Source organism: Hypanus sabinus, chromosome 6, assembly GCF_030144855.1.
Source record: "Hypanus sabinus isolate sHypSab1 chromosome 6, sHypSab1.hap1, whole genome shotgun sequence".
NCBI lineage: Eukaryota > Metazoa > Chordata > Chondrichthyes > Myliobatiformes > Dasyatidae > Hypanus > Hypanus sabinus.
Window position 1 is genome coordinate 149,526,990 of NC_082711.1, and position 17,618 is coordinate 149,544,607.

Here is a 17,618-nt window from a genome sequence, read left to right on the forward strand (position 1 = left end):
AAATAAAAGTGACCCAAGTATAGTCAACAAAAGACAGATGGTGTTGGATTCAAAAAGGAGTTTTGTTTTTAATTGCCAGAAAAGTAGGAAAACTAAGGATTGGGAGCAGTTTAGGATTTGGCATAAAAAAGGATCAAGAGATTGATTAAGAGAACAAAATAAGAGTACAAGGGTACTTTTATTATTAACAAAAGGGAACAAAAATTTGGTATGTAAAAATTTCTAAGGATTTATAAAGAGAAAAAAAATACAAAAGACAAATGCACATCCTTACAGACAGAAATAAAAGAAACTAACAAGGAAAAAGAAATGGCAGAGCTATTAAACAAATCCTTTATCTCTGTCTTCACATAAGAGCACATAAAGAATTTACCAAAAATGCTAGTGAACCAAGAGTTTAATGAAAAGAAGGAATTAAAGATTAATATTAATGAAAAAATGATGCTGGAGATATTAATGAAACTGAAAGCTGATAAATCCCTTGGACATTATAATCAGTGTAGAAACAGTAATCATAGAAATAGAGGTTATAGTCTACCAAACTGCTCTCTAATCTAGATTAAAGAAGAGTTCCTGCAGATTGCATCTAACTATTTAAACAAAGAAGAGGAGAAAAACACGGAACCACAGCTTGCTCATGATAATATCATGAGTGAGGAAAATGATAGAATCTATTACAATGAATGTGATAATATGACACTTATGAAACATCATTAGGAAGGGACAGAATCTCATTAGGATGAAAGAGAAATCAAGATTGACTGGGAGGTTTGATGAGGACATCACTGGTGGATAGATAAGGGAGAGCCAGCAGATGTGGTATGTTCAGACTGATACAAGCTCACATAAAAGATTAGTGTGCAAAATTAAAGCACATGGGTCTGAGTAATATATTGGAATGGATTGTAAAGTGGCTAACAGGAAGCACAAAGATATTTTTGTTATGGCAGGTGATGTCTTGTGGGATTGCAGAGGGATAAGTTCTTGTGCCCATGCCCTCTCCAATACACATCAATGATTTGGCTGAGGGGACTGAAAGTAATCTTTTTAAATTTGCTGAAGGCATGAAACTGGGCAGGAGTGCGAACTGTCATGAGAATGCAAAGAAATCTCAAGATTATTTGGACATGTTGAGTGATTGGGTAAATGTATGGCTGATACAGTACAATGTAGAAAATATGTATTTATGTATTTCTTTAATAGGAAATATAGAAAGGCAGAAAACGATTGAAATGATCAAGTCCAGTTTACTGTCATGTGCACAAGTTCAGTGAGGTATAGGTACAATGAAAAGTTTACTTGTTGCAGCATTACAGGCACTCACCACTGAGCTTCAAGCAAACACACATCATAACAGTATCCATAAATCATACATGGCAATAGATTGGAAAATGTTGCACAAAGGGATCTGTGCATCGGTGTAAGCCATACATTAAAAACAAACTTACTTGTACAGAGTTGGTGCGTGGCCAAGTGGCTAAGGCGTTGGTCTAGTGATCTGATGGTCACTAGTTTGAGCCTCAGCTGAGGAAACCTGTTGTGTCCTTGAGCAAGGCACTTATTGCTCTGCGACGACACCAGTGCCAAGCTGTATCAGCCTAGTGCCCTTCCACTGATGGACAACATCAGTGACCTGGACAATTTCATTCACTGTTAGATCTGAGCAGCCTCTGATGAACACTTCAATCAAACAGTGAATCGGTGATTCCTTTCAACCTGAAAGGAGCCTACAATTTTGAGCTGAGAGCTTCAGGGCCATTGCGACTTTCACTGACTCTGGCAATATAAGAAGTAGGATAGAGCAGCAGGTCTTGGGAAAGTGGGTTGCACTGTAAAATCATGGAGGAATCAGAACTGCCATATGCATTACTTGATAATGTACTTTCAGATGCAGCTTCCTTGATCTATAAGGTGGCATGGGGAGATGGAGCTGGAGTCAGAGGCGTCATATTGTGTCTGGCCTCATGTACCCCTGGTGCTCCTTTCTTGCTCATTAATTAAGACACAAAGGGAATACATTAGACCAATACACGTAGTTGACAAATAAAGGTTAAAAATTATTTGGGTTTTCAAAGAAGTCCAAGTCAAAGCCCAACCGTTATTCTGTAGCAAAGATCTAGTAACTAACTTCTGTGTGGGATTCCTTTCACCTCCTGTTGTTAACAGACATCTAGCCAATGTAAACTTTAAAAGAAAAGGGAGTTAACCCTGTGTTCAGGGTTTTTCCATTGTTACCAAGAAACTCTTGTTCTGATGCATGGGTTTCTCATTGTCTATTCACCTTGATCGATTCTTGATAGTGGTGCAGGATGAGGAATGAGAAGATAACCTCTGTGCAGGATATTTTTCTTCTTTATTCTGCTGTGGAGTTGCACTATCAATGGTTTGTCAGGCATGTAGATAGCTAACAACTGCTCATTCTGCTGTTGTGTTAAGAGTAAGTATTCCACCATGTCAAGTACTTGGTAAAATGCTTTGTGGGTTCTGAAATCTCTGTTGAAAATAATACCTTTTTGCACTGGCTTACTGCAATGAAGTACAGAGGGCATGGCATCATTGAAGACGATGCCTCATTTGACATGCAACGGGAAGAGAAATTTTCCGAGAAATTTAATTTGAGAAAGTGCTCTTTGTCCATATCTGCTAGACCGTTACTGACAATATGGTGCTTCCCAGTCAGGTGGGCTGCAGGTTCAGGGTAAGTGGGTAGCAAAGTAGTGTCACAAAAGGTCAACTATTTCCTTACACACTACTGGATATGTGGATCATAATTATTCCGGGTAGCTCCTCCTCACAGAGAACATGAATAGTTCCGTGAATGTTGCTCCATAAGCATTTCTATGCATCCTTCAAAAAGTACAAGTATTTCTTTCTCCACCTCTCTTTCTGTCTCTCCCTCCTTGTGGACTGGCAGTCACTCTAAGCCGAGACAGCTGAGACCGGTAAGAGAAAATCATATTTCCTGTTCCCATTTGAACACGCCTCCTTGAGCCAGTCACACAGCTAATAAGACGACTCTTGGGATTCCTATGAGGGGTTGGAGTGAATTATTACCTTTCCCTGATCCAATCCCACTGCTGAAACTTGAGCATTTTCTCTTTATTCCGTGACTGAAATAAATCCTGGTTTAAATCACGATGTATTACACCAGTGTCTTTCAGCATAGAGAATATCAGAGTGCATACCAGTTGTACCTTTTGACCTTTTGGTCATGTTTTTCGCACATGTTGGAGTACAGAAGAATTTTGACAAAGAGTGCATCACCCAGGAGTATTTATCATCCTGCTGGAACTGGAGATGACTGTATAATCCAGATGTACACCGTATCTGTTCAAGTCAATGTCGCTTCAATTCCTGCGTGGGGGGTGGGGACTGTAGCAAAGGGATTAACCAGGGTTAAAGATGAGAGTTCTTCAATGAATAGCCAAGTGAAAAGGAGATCATCAATGATGGCTTCTGTTGGCATGTTGGCTTTTTACATGCAGAAGTTAAAAAAAATGTTTTCAGAAATAATATTCTTGCATTAATTGAAAAAAATCTAATCTAACTAGAAACTCTGCTTGTATTTTCTGTCCTGCCTGTGGTAGCAATAAAATCTTTCTAATGTAGAAATTTCAAGGCCAATTTTACAATCTCAACCTCCTCTATTGCGTTCCCTGAAGCAATAACGCCCCCTCACCAACACCAATCATTTTTTAATCAGCTCACTTTGCATGCAGGAAAATTTCATGCCCACTGAAAGAAAGAGAGTTTGATTCAATTAAAATATCAGATCCAATTATCTTATTGTGCAGTGTAAAAAGGTTTTTACTTCTGTCTGATAAAGGTAGATCCAAGCCAGGCAGATGCAGTTGGCTGAGCAACACACAAAGTACTGGAGGAACTAGGCAGCTCAGGCAGCATCTATATGGGAAATGGACAGTCAACATTCCAGGCTGGGACCTTTTATCTGAGTAAGCACTCAGCACATACAACTCTTCATTAAACTTGTAAGACAGCTCCCTGTTCACCAGGTTCCTGAAGCAAGCTTATTCCTCCCCTGAACCCAGCACGCACACCCAGTTGTCTCAATGCTGTCACAAGTCATTGACTGGAGTCTGGCCTTCCCCTTCCAACAGTCTGAGTGACTGTGCTTGCTTGGCTTGCTAAGGACGCCCGAATGGTCCAACAAGTTATTCTGAAATAAATTCAGTAAACATCAGATATATTCAATTGCAATTGTGACAAGGGAAGAAAATCTTAGTTTAATAATCTTCCATCAGGATTCTCACTTGTGTATGGCCAGAAACAATTTTTGGGGCATGCAAAAAATTCTGAGCTGGCAGAATTTCCTGAATCTCAAGTTCCAGAGGACTGAAAAGATCAATATACATTCCAGCCAAATATTTCAATACTCACTGCAACGTAAAGGGGTTTTATTTTACAGCAGCATGATCTATAGATAAACGACAAGGCTGTGGTTACTAACGTATTTTATAAATTTTGCTAATTATAACAGCTGCTGAATTACAATGCATGAATTATGCATCTTCATATATACTTGCAAACCATGGCAATAAGAGTGGACATGAAGAATGCTGCCCTGGAAGCAGTGACTCTCCCATGTGAAATTATGCTGTCTTGATTCTCAGGCATAAATTCATGCTAACTCTCCAATTCATCTTTCTACTGGCAATGTATTTTCCTCTTGCAATATGTTCGTTTTATCTGTAAAATACACCTGTTAAAAAATAAGCATCCCATAAAGTAGAGCAATGTGAGTTGCTTTACGTCCTTGGAATAAATTCAGTCACCCTAGGGTGAGGACATGAATCTTGATTTCCACCAGAGTGCCCTTATTCACAGGACCAATCTCTCCACCAGACACAGTGACAGCTATGGTACTCCAGAGATAATGATTTGCTGCTCTGCCGTGCCTGGTACCTGTGGGGAGATTTATCATTGAAAAGAATTAGTTGATCATTATTATATTGCTGAGGTAGGTCCTCACTGAAAGCAAATTGGTTGCTTTATTCTTGCAAGAGGCTTTGGTCCAAAAGAGCTTCTTGATAAGCTGTCACTACCAACATGCAAAATATATGAAAGCTGTCTCCATGGAAAACGTGCAGATCATGCGCAAACACTCTTGAAAGGAGTGTAGCGCACAACATCATAAAGTATGGACATTCTAACTTCATTCTTTGTTTTTAACATTCAATTTGTTGTTAGCTTTTCATGTACACCAAAATGTCTAAAACCCGATTTTTAGACAAATATGTGCTCACTTTTCATATGAGAGGGCAGTGTTAACTTTGGGGAGTTTCCCCTGGCCATCTAGCAGTAAAGGAAGAATCTAGCCACGGCTAACTGTTGGATTACTTTTCAGGATAATGTTCCTGTTGTAGAAGAAAGCAAGTGTATTGGAAGTTCAAGATTTATTTATATCAGGTTCTTTTCCTCACACTTAGACTGACACAGAAAGCAGCCAATCAGCCTACTGTGGCTCCAAAAGGACCAATCCCATTAGTCCAATAGCTCACCTCCCTATTTCACTGCATCTCTACTCCCTCACTTGCTGGCCACAATGCTGTTGGCATCTTGGGCAACAACAAAGGTCCTCCATCTCTATCTGTCAAACAGTTGCACAGAGACTGAGAAGGATTCTTCATTGCTGTTTCCATAGCACTTTTTTTTTACCAGTCAGGATTGCTAGCCCTGAGCTGAACCACCAAACCTGGAGGACTGTTGGACCACTCATAGTCTGGCCTCTACCCTTTGACCTGTTTGGCATGGGTGATCCTACCAAGAGCCAAAGAAGGCAGCCCTGGCTACAGCCAACATAGGTCTCTGGGCCACTGAGGCATGCCAGCCTCCAAACCCCGATGGCAAGGTTGTGGTCCTCTTGGAGGTCTTCTCTCTCACATGTACCCTCAATTCTTGTTTGATTCATTTGCATTAAATAGTACTATGGAGCGGCCAATTAATCCACCAGAATATCATAAGGATAGGGAGGAAATTGGGGCATCCATTGCAAACCCCCATGGTTAGGAAGGATTGTGCTAAATCCCCAGGTGAGGTTCAAATACGAGACTCTGGACTTGTTAGGCTACAATTTATTCTTTGAGAATACAGTCATCCTGTAGATTGTGCAGAACTGAAAAGAACCAATCATACAAAGGCAGTGAACGGTTATTGATTCAAAATGTTAGCATCATCTCTCCCTCCACAGAAACTGCTTAACCGGATGAGTACTTACAGGATTTTCTTCTTGTTTAGATATTGGCTGTCCATCTTTGAAAATGATAACAGATATTAATTAAACACATTGAAATCTTGAAACCTACATTGGAGTGAATACTCCTACATTGTATCCAGTTTCAACCAAACTCACTGGATGAACCAAAGGATGCAAATAATTCTACATTGCTTGATAGTCAAGTCCAGTCAGGTTTATTGTCATTTAACTATATACCTGTATATAACATATATAACCATATAATGTATGTAGAAATTAGATGTTTCTCCAAACCAGGGTGTAAACCACAGTAGTACACATAACACACGATAACTTATGAAATTAAGGATAAAATCTACAGATGAATCACATAAATAACAAACTAAAGTGCATTAACATTAAATATTGTACTGGAACAGATTAACCAGTGACACTTCGAATATGATGCAGTTGGGAGTTCTGGAGGCTAACGACCTGGAGGTAGAAGCTATTTCTCATCCTGGCTGTTCTTGATTTTATGCATCATAGTCTTCCCCCTGAAGGTAGAAAGTCAAAGAGGATGCTGGATGGATGGTTGGGATCCTTACTAATACTCAGAACCCTGCATACACAGCACTCCTGATAAAAGTCCCGACAGATGGTAGGGAGACCCCAGTGATCCGCTCAGCTGTTGTCACAGTCCTTTTTTAGTGACTGCTGGTCCAATACTTAACTGCTTCCATACCAGAAGGAGATGCAACTTGTCAGGATGCTCTCAATGGTGCTCCTGTAAAAGGGTGGGGGGGGAGCCTTGCTTGCTTCAATTGGAGGGTGGAGATGCTGATGTACCTTCTTGTTCAGGAAAGTGATATTAAGGGACCAAGTGAGGTCATCCATGATGAGAACTCTCAGGAACTTGGTGCACTTAACTCTCTCTGTGGAAGAGCCATATATTCACAAAGGGGGATGGATCATCTGTATGTTCCTGAAGTCCACCATGATCTCCTTCGTCTTCTCAATGTTCAGGTTTATTCTTCCATTCCACCAGCTGCTCCACTTCCTCCCTCTACTCCGTCTCCTCATCCTTTTTGATGAGACCAATCACTGTTGTATCATCTGCCAACTTGATGACATGGTTTGAGCATGGATTGGTGAACTGCTATATCCACCCTCACCTCTGAAGTTACAAATAGGGACTAAAACAGTTTTACAGGGAGCAGGTAAATGTCAAAATATTGTAACAGAATTTGTTCTATCTCATTCAGGAGAGGAATACTGGAATTAGAAAGGAGTCGCAACAATTTGTCAGGGTGATATTTTTAAAAATATTTTCAATCATTTTATGCCTCAGGGACAACAGTTTTTCATTTGCTAAAATTATATGTGGAAAATAGCAATTATTTGAAGAATATTAAAATTTAAATTATATCTAGTAAATAGAACAGCCTTGGACAAAAAATATTTTATATGGTATCGTTTGAATCTCAAACGGTAATGTTGGCAATGGGCAGAGTCATACATGACTTCCGCAATTATTTTCCTTTCAGAAGACATCAGCAGACAGCAAGTCATGCTTGTATTATCCAACATGGTAGCTCTCTTTCAAATGTTTATGATCTAACATTGCAAGAAGAAAACATAATGACATCAATGTGACAGGGTCACGAGGAGTATCCAAACATATCTAAAGATCTGTAAGAATTGTTCTTGTCTTTTATTTATGTGCATTAATTTCAAAAACTTGGGGTGAGTTATCTGGTCTGCCAATAAGGTATAAGATGAAGCTTAAGTTAAGGTTACTTTGTGATATGGAAGTGTCTAGAGTGAGGTTCAGGAGGGCCACCAGAGAGTTGGCTAAGAGGCAGAAAAAGGCAGCTTTTGGCTGTGGCTGAGGATGAAGGACAGAAATTTGGGGACTGATTAACCCCATTGAAAGCCTGCCACTTCTCCGCTACCAGGAGATGTACCAGGGCTAAGGGAGCAAAACTTCAGTGAATGGTCGTCCCTAACTGATGACCTTGCAGCTGACCTAAGGGTACTGTTGAATTTGCGGCAGGTGGCAACGTCAAGCAGGAAATATCTTCCTGTAGATCTCATTGACTTGTCTTAACCTGCTTATATGGTTGTAAATGCAACATAGGCATTTGCACCCAGCACCTACCTGGTATAACTGTTTTTTATTTAACAATCTCCAAGTATTTATTGATATAGTTTGGCAAGGTATCAGCTTGGTACTGTTAACTCTGAAGTATTCAATGAATGATAATTATCCAAAATGTTATCTGGGAAATTGATACTGGATTTTCTTGAGTTCCAAGATATCTATTCCAAAGTTGATGCACAAAATTGGATACAATAATCCCCAAACACTACCAGCTCTTTGAGAAGTGCTAATATCTGCTTTTTCATTCTCTCTCTCTCTCTCTTGAGGAAAACACATCATCGTTGTTGATTGCTATTTGTACCTTTGAGCTATTTTTTATTGATGTGATGGTTAATATCTCACAGTGTTCAACACAGCAATAAAAATCAAATATTAAGGCGAAGCAGGGTTAGCAGGTGAGGGAATAGCTGGACACCGGGATGTACAAGTGCAATTTAGTTCTTTCTTTGAAATAAAATCCCAAATTGCTGGAAACATTCAATAGGTCAGACAGCTGCTATGGAATTGTAAACAGAGTTAATATTTCAGAGACATTCCAGACCATTTTCAATGCTTCGATCTGAAATATTTACTCTGTTTCTCTTTCCCATAAATCCTGCCTGATCTGCTGAGTGTTTCCAGCAATTTCTCTTCTTATTTGTGTTTTTTTATATATGTTACATAGGCTGGTATAGAGCAGGAATCTGGTTCTTTGGCCCAACTTGCCGATGCTAACGAACACTTCCATCTACATTAATTCCATTAGCCTGTACTTAGCCTAAATCCCTCTAAACCAGAAGTTCCCAACCTGGGCTCCACCGGCATCTCAGATAATGATAGGAGTCTCTGGCATAAAAAAAGGTTGTGAATCTCTGCTCCAAACATCTCCTCTCCAAGTATCTTTCCAAAAGTCTTTTAAACATTGTAATGGTGCTTGCCTCTACCACTTCTTCTGGAAGCTTGTTCCATATACTTTCCTATCCTCTATGTGGAAAAACTTGTTCTTCTGTTTCCCTTTAAATCATTCCCTTTCTCCTTAAAACCATTCTTTCTAATTTTAGACTCCCCCTCCCCCATACACTTGGAAATTGTTTCTACCCTATATATGTCTCTCATAATTTATAAATTTTTATAAGGTCATCTTTTAGCATCCGTCACTCCAGAAAGAAACAAATGCTTATCAGACACAAAATTCTGGAGGAACTCAGCAGGTCAGGCAGCACCTATGGAAAAGAATAAACAGTCGACATTTCGGGCCAGACCTTTCAGCGGGACTGAAGTCTGGTCCTGGTGAAGAGACTTGGCCTGAAAAGTCAACTGTTTATTCACTTCCATAGACGCTGCCTGGCCTGTTGAGTTCCTCCAGAATTTTGTGTGTATTGCTTTGGATTTGCAACATCTGCAGATTTTCTTGTGTAGGTGGTTATCAGTGTGGCTTAACCAATGATTTGTACAATTGCAACATAATGTCCCAACTCTTGCACTCAGTGTCTAAGCTGATGAATGCAATCATACCATAGGCTTTCTTCATCATTCTATTTACCTTTGTCACCAATTTCAGGGAATTATGGACTTGTTTCCCATGGACCTTACTGTTCAATAACACTCTCAGGGCCCTGCCTTTCGTAGCATAGTCCTACCCTGGTTTAACATCTCAAAATGCCTCATTTCACATTTGTCTGAGTTGAATTTCATCAGCTATTCCCTTTCCCGCTTCCTCAAATGACATAGATCCTGTTATACCTTTAAGCAAACTACTTCATTGTCAACTATCCACCAATTTTGGTGTAAACATACTGTACAAGCCACCAACATTCCCTTCCAAATCATTTATATAACAAACGACAAAGAATCCAGCAGCAAATCCAGTGGTACACGACTGTGATCAGCTCTCCAATAACACTCCCCAGAGCCCATTCCCAACTTCCAACCCTGGTTTAAATTCTCAAAGTGGTCCTGACACAGGCCCCTGTGGAATACCACTAATCACTGGCAACCAAACAGAAAAGGCTCCCTTTATTCCCACACTTTGCCTCCTGCCAACCAGCCAATGCTCTACCCATGCTAATATCTTTCCTGCCACACCATGGACTCTTAACTTGTTAAGCAGCTACATGTGTAGCATCTTGTCAAAGGCCTTCAGAAAATCCAAATACATAACATCCACCAATTCTCCTTTGTCTATCCTGTTCGTTATTTCTTCAAATAATTCCAACAGATTTGTCAGGCAAGATTTTTGCTCAAGAAAACCATGCTAACTATGGACTATTTTATTATGTGCCTCCAAGTACATCACAACCGCATCCAGAAGAAGAGTCTCCAACATCTTCCCAACCATTGATGTCAGACCAACTGGCCTATAATTTCATTTCTTCTGCCTCTCACCCTTCTTGAAGAGTGGAGTGATGTTTGCAATTTTCCACTCCTCTGGAACCATGCCAGAATCGATTGCTTCTTGAAAGATCATTACTAAAGCCTGCACAACCTCTTCAACTACCTCTTTCAGAACCCTGGGGTGTATGACAAACAAAGAGCAGTTGCCGACGCTGACTACTAATGACCAATTGACACCTTGTTCTCCCTGTTCCCGAGTGATGTACACTTAACTCACCTGAACGTGCTGCTTGGTTTACCTACAGAATCTTTTCCTTAAGAAGTTGTCCTCAAGGTTGAATAATAACTACACACTTCTACGTTATCACCACACTTAGCTTTTAGTTATCCCCATGGGCCATGAGAAGAACACATCCAACACAGTCAAGAAAGCTCGCCAATGCCTTTACTTTCTGAGGAGGCTGAAGAGAGCTGGACTATGCACATCATGTCCTTCTACGGATGCACAGTATCCTAACATGCTGCATCACCGCACGGTACAGAAACTGCACTGCAATGGACGTCAAAACTGCTCACTGCATCACCAGCACCAGTCTACTTGACATCAAGGACATTTATACGGAAAGATCCTGAAAAAGCACTTGTAACATCATGAAGGTTCCCATCCATCCTGCTAATGGATTGTTTGCCCCATTCCCATCAGGGAGGGGGTGACGTAGCATCCACGCCAGGACCACCAGTTTCAAAAACATTTGCTTTCCCCGAGCAGTAAGGCTGATCAATGCCTCCACCCATTAACTCACCCCTCCATCCTCCCCCCCACCCCCACAACCATGACTTTATCACTTTGTGTCAGATTCACCTTCTGTGCAGGCACTCATGTGCCTAGAGTCACTTTATGGATATACTGTAGCGCAGTGGTTAGCACAACACTTTACAGTACCAGCGACTGGGGTTTAATTTCTAATGTTGCCTGTAAGGGGTTTGTATGTTCTCCCCATGTCCGCATGGGTTTCCTCCAGGTGCTCCAATTTCCTCCCACAATCCAAAGGTGTGCTGGTTGAGAGGTTAACTGGTCATTGTAAATTGTCCTGTGATGAGGCTAGGCACAACTGGGGGACTGTTGGGTGGTACTGCCCAAATGGCTGCACTGAGTATGGATGGATAGATAATAATATATGTCTATAAGCTATCTTATGTATGTGTGTGTATATATTGTTTTAACGCTGTTCTTTATCTTATCATGCTTTTTGTGCTGCATTGGTTCAGGAGTAATAATTATTTCATTCTCCTTTGCACTTATGTACTGAAAATTACATTAAACAATCTTGAATCTTCAAATGGAAAAGCCTGCCTGTTGTGATTTCACATCCTATATGAAGAACAGTGTGACCTACAGAAAATGCATTGGCTCCAGTACACTGTCTCAGGAGCCAGACAAAGATTTAGAGTGGGTTTAGCATGACTTCCTTTAGTCCTTATTCTTGAATAGTCTTCACATCGTGTTTCTCAGTATTTCTAGCTTTGTGCCACCTAAGACAAGACACTCAGAATCAGAATTGGGTTTATTATCACTTTTACATATGAAGTGAAGCTTGTGGCTTTGTGGCAGCAGTACAATGTAAAGGGTTCCTTAAGGTTGCCATATCCAGGGGAGTAGTGGGAATAAGCTTCCACTACCTATTAAATGCTCCTAGTGGTGTGCTTCTCAAACAGCCTCTGACAACCAAGTCCAGCTCTTGGCCTTCACTTGTGTCTTCGCTACTAAGCCCTGTGGAACCATTTCTACTGACAGGAGAAGAGGCAAAGGTGGGTTACTGGTGCCTTAAAACCAGCCACTTTGGGCAGATGGGACTCAGCAGCTGTGGTTAGCAGCCAATCTTGAAAAGGAAAGCTCTGATTTCAAACCTCTGCTGCCTTGCTCCTGTGCTCCAGGAGTAAACTGAGAGGAAAAGTCCAGAGCTGAAGTCCCATGTTGAGTTCAATGCTGACTGACAACTCCTGTGACACTGCTGGTGCTGGACTGTATCAGTCCCTGCCGTCCCTTTGGATTCGTTAGCTGCTCGGAGAGGGGGAGCCTGGCGCACGGGCAACAGGTTGCTCTTCACATTGTACTGTCCTGGCTTGCGTAGACAGCTAGGACACAACATCAACCCCAATGAATGAAGGGCCTACTACTACAGTGTAAAGATATAGAATGACTATAATTTACAAAACAAATAGTGCAGAAAGCAAAAAAGGAATAATAACATAGCGTTCCAACACCATTCAGAAATCTGATGGTGGGGGGGGGGGGGGGGGGGGGAAGCTGTTTCTGAATTGTTCAGACTCTGTACCTGCTCAATGATGGCAGTAATTCGGGATAGCCTGGATGGTGATGGTCCTCAGTGTGGATGCCTCCATCTTGATGTACCACCTCCTCTGTGGTGGGGAGGGTCATACTCGTTATGGAGAACATTGAGTCTCCAGCTCTACAGCTGCCTGTGATCGTGTTCACTGTAGCCTCCTTTGCAGGTGGTGATGCAACCAGTCAGAATGCTCCCTCTATATACCTACAGAAATTTTCAAGTCTTCAGTGACAAACCAAATCTCCTCAAATGTCTAATTGATGAGAGCCACTTGTGTGCCTCCTTCATGATTGCAATAATGCACTGGTTCCTGGATAGATCCTCTGAGATGTAAACACTCAAGAGCTTAAAAGCTGCTCAAACTTTCCACTGCTGATCCCTCAGAGGACCGGCATGTGATCTTCCTATTTCCCCTTCTTGAAGTCCACAATCAATTCCTTGCTGTTCGCCTTTAACTTTTCAGGTGCATTTGCTTATATTTTGAACCTCTATGCTCATCAAGCAACTTTATCTGACTCTTGGCCGTGCATTTTTCTCCCACAGCTCGTGACTTGTGAGCCTGCTTTTTGTAATGTTGATAGAGGATTCAATCCAATTCGGATCAGCATCAGATCCTCTTATTATCAATGACTATTAAATGAGCTTATTATATCCATTTTGATTTGTTCAATGGTTTATATCTGAGTTTTGTCTCCCTTCAAAATACTGTATTTCACTAACATTTCCAGTCTTGTTTCTTTATTCTTTCTAAAGTTCTGGTGTATTTTTAGTTATGAACCTTATCTCATCTGCAAGCAGATCTCTGCAACCGTTATCATATCATAGCCTCGGGCTAGACTTGTGCATCTGGATCCTCTATTCCATTTACAATATTTCATCTGAAGTGAAAAAGTGAAGTTTCCGCTGGTTAGGCAGTTAGTGATGAGTTTTCATTCTAAAATAATAAATGTGTGAGAAGAAAGGTTAGCAGTTTATTTTAACCCACAGTTGTTAAGAACATTGACCCCCCCCCCCCCCCCCCCCGTGTCAGTATATTTTGTCAAGGGCTGCTTTATCTTCTGAAGGAAAATGTACAGAGTTTTGAAGTAATGCAAGACACAGAGCTATGGCAAGGAGCACAAAACAATGGGATTGTTTTCCAGTTGCTGACAAGGACTAAGTATGTATGCAATCTGTAACAAGAACTGCTCTGACTCTAAACAGAAAAAAAAAGCACAGGTTTAAAAATTGCTTGCTGCAACTTCAAACGAAGTGTTGCCAAGCAGTTGGAAATTAAATTACGTCCAACTAAAGCAAATTTGTACTCATTTCTGTAGTTCTTGGAACCCGTGGGAAGGGGTGTGGAACTTGATACCTCACTTTTCCAGGAAGATTTTCTTCAGCAAGTGAAAACTTTTCCAGCGTATTCCAGTCTCACCGACACCTACCCCATGACATCAGTGCTGTAGTTTGACATTTCAGGACAATCACCTTTGAAACTGCATAAAGGGCATTTAACATTCAAATTACATTCCTTGTCCTCAAACAATGGCAAAGGTGGGCCTGTACTCTTTGTCCATAAAAGCTAAATTTATGATCACTCTCAGCTTCAGCAACTGGATCACTATTGCGGCTGTTACCACTAACCTGTGCGATACTTTGCAGTTTGTTGTTCGCTGGTACATTAGGGAGCTCATTCAGGTCCCACAGCTACTACAGGAGACTTCACAAGATGGAGCACACAGAGCAGGCATATGAATTTGCTTACACTGTAGGCTTCCCCAAGGTGCAGGAATGCTTAAGACTACAGTTATTTAGTGTTATTCCCAACACATCTAACCACCAAATGACGACGTACAGTACAGCTAGCAAGATATTCAGCCCCCAGCTCCAGCTATGCACTGAATTGCATTCCTAGTCCCTGGCTCCAGCACACACTAAACAACATTCCCAATCATGAGGCCGGGCAACATCTATGGAAAAGAGTGAACAGTTGATGTTTTGGGCCAAGAGCCTTCGTCAGGACTGGAAAGGGAAGGGGTGAGAGAGAAAAACAGGAATGGGGAATGGTGAAAGGGGAGGCAATTACCAGGAGAAAGGGAAGGGGGGCACCAGAGGGAGGAGATGGGCAGGTAAGTGGGATTTCCCAATGGCTGCCCACTTCAATTCTACTTCCCATTTCTGTTCTGATATGTTAGTCTATGGCCTCCTCTCCTTCCATGATGAGGCCACATTCCGGTTGAAGGAGTACCCTAAGAAGCTAACTGAAGGGACATGGAACTCACACTTCTCAGCTTTAATGAATAATTTGTCCTCCCAAAGCCTCTGTAGAACCTGATGGACATGATGGTTGTGTTCCTGGGACTAGAACAACGAACTTGGCAACCAGTAGTTGTGACACCAGAGTTCTTGTACTGCAGTTCTTGACAGAGACCAGGTGTGCCGCCATCAAGCAAATTAGCAGTAAATGGGAAATTAACAATTGGAATCAAGGCATAATCAAAGGAGATTAGGGGCAAAATAGGGGATTAACAATCGGGATCATGACACTTATAGTTTTTATATTCTGTTTTCATCGCCCATTCCTTTTCCATTTTGTAGTTTGAGCAGAAGGTGCTTGGGGATTGATGTTCTGTTGTTTTTTTTGGGGGGGGATAATGTTCCTATTCCATTTTAGGTAGGGGGAAAAGCATCTTGGGGCTTGATGATCGGGTTGCCATTCTTTTTGTGTGGTGGGTGGTGGATATGAAGCTTCTCTCTGAATGACTTCCATATTCTTTGTTTCTGGCTGTCTGGAGAAGACAAATTTCAGACTTGTATATGGATACATGCTTTGATGATAAATAAAACTTTGAACCATCTCAGAAGCCTGCAAAACTGTTATTGGAAACAAATCATCCCCAATCTTGAGGAATGGCCTAAGAAGCAGATGTCAGCCTCCATCTTGGCTGCAGTCTTCTAGGGATTCTATGGTCATCTTGTTGAAGGAAGAGGACTTCTGCTGGAAGGGTAGTTCACAGGCCCTGTCCATATAATTCTGATTCCTTCAGCCATGCCTGAAGCAACATTACTCTCAGGTAGGAAGTACAGCACTGCTTGTAACACGTCTCCATCCCTCCAAGGGCTGGATGCCAAGACTGATTGCTGGCAGCAGAAAACCATGCAATAAATCAATAGGTTATCAGTCCCGAGTCCTGACGACAGATTTGTCAGGCAAGATTTTCCTTTAAGGAAGCCATGCTGACTTTGGATCATATTATCATATGCTTCCAAGTACCACAAAACCACAAGTCATCCTTTACAATTGTCTCCAACATCTTCCCGACCACTGAGGTCAGACTAACTGGCCTATAATTTCCTGTCTTCTGCCTCCCTCCCTTCTTGAAGAGTGGAGTGACTTTTGCAATTTTCCAGTCCTCCAGAACCATGCCAGAATCTAGTGATTCTTTTAAGATCATTACCAACACCTCCACCATCTCTTCAGGTGCTTCCTTCAGAACCCTGGGGTGTAAACCATCTGTTCCAGGTGACCTATCTTCCTTCAGAGCTTTAGCTGTGTAACTAATAGCAACTACACTCGTTTCTGCCCCGATACTCTCGAACATCTGGCTAACTGCTAGTCTTTCCCACAGTGAAGATTGATGCAAAATAGTTATTCACCTCATCTGCCATTTTCATTCCCCCCCCCTTTTCTCCTCTCCAGTGTCATTTTATAGTAGACCAACATGTACTTTTGCCTCTCTTTTGCTCTTCATATATCTGATGAATCTTTTGGTATTCTCTTTGCAGCTGCTCAGAGACCAAGTTAGGGAACTGGAGCTGCAGCTCAGTGACCTTTGGCTTGTTAGGGAGAGTGAGGAGGTGAGCTACAGGAAGGTAGTCTCCCCAGGGCCACAGGAGACAGATAAGTGGGTGACAGTCAGGAGAGGGAAGGGAGGGCATCAGGTAATGGAGAGCACCCCTGTGACTGTCCCCTTTTTTGAATGCATTTGGGGGTAAATAACCTACCTGGAGGAAGCGGCAGTGGCTGTGCCTCTGGCACTGAGTCTGGCCCTGTGGCTCAGAAGGGTAGGGAATGGAAGAGGAGGGTAGCAGTAATAGGGAACTCTATAGTTAGGGGGACAATCAGGTGATTCTGTGGATGCATAAAAGAAACAAGGATGGTAGTTTGCCTCACAGATGCCAGTGTTTGTGACGTTTCTGAGCGCTTCCACAATATCCTGAAATGGGAGGGTGAGCAGCCAGAGGTCGTGGTATATATTGCTACCAACGACATAGGTAGAAAATGGGCAGAGGTCCTGCAAGCAGAATACAGGGAGTTAAGAAGAAAGCTGAGAAGCAGGACCTCAAAGGTAGTGATGGTAGCTGCCTGTGCCATACGACAGTGAGTATAGGAATAGAATGAGGTGGAGGATAAATGCGTGGCTGAAGGATTGGAACAGGGGGCAGGGATTCTGATTTTTGGTTCATTGGGACCTCTTATGGGAGAGGTATGACCTGTACAAAAAGGACTGGTTGCACAAATCCAAGGGGGACCAATATCCTGGCGGGAAGGTTTGCTAAGGCTATTTGGTGGGGGGGGGGGGGGGGGTTCACCTAGATTTACAGGGAGGTGGGAACA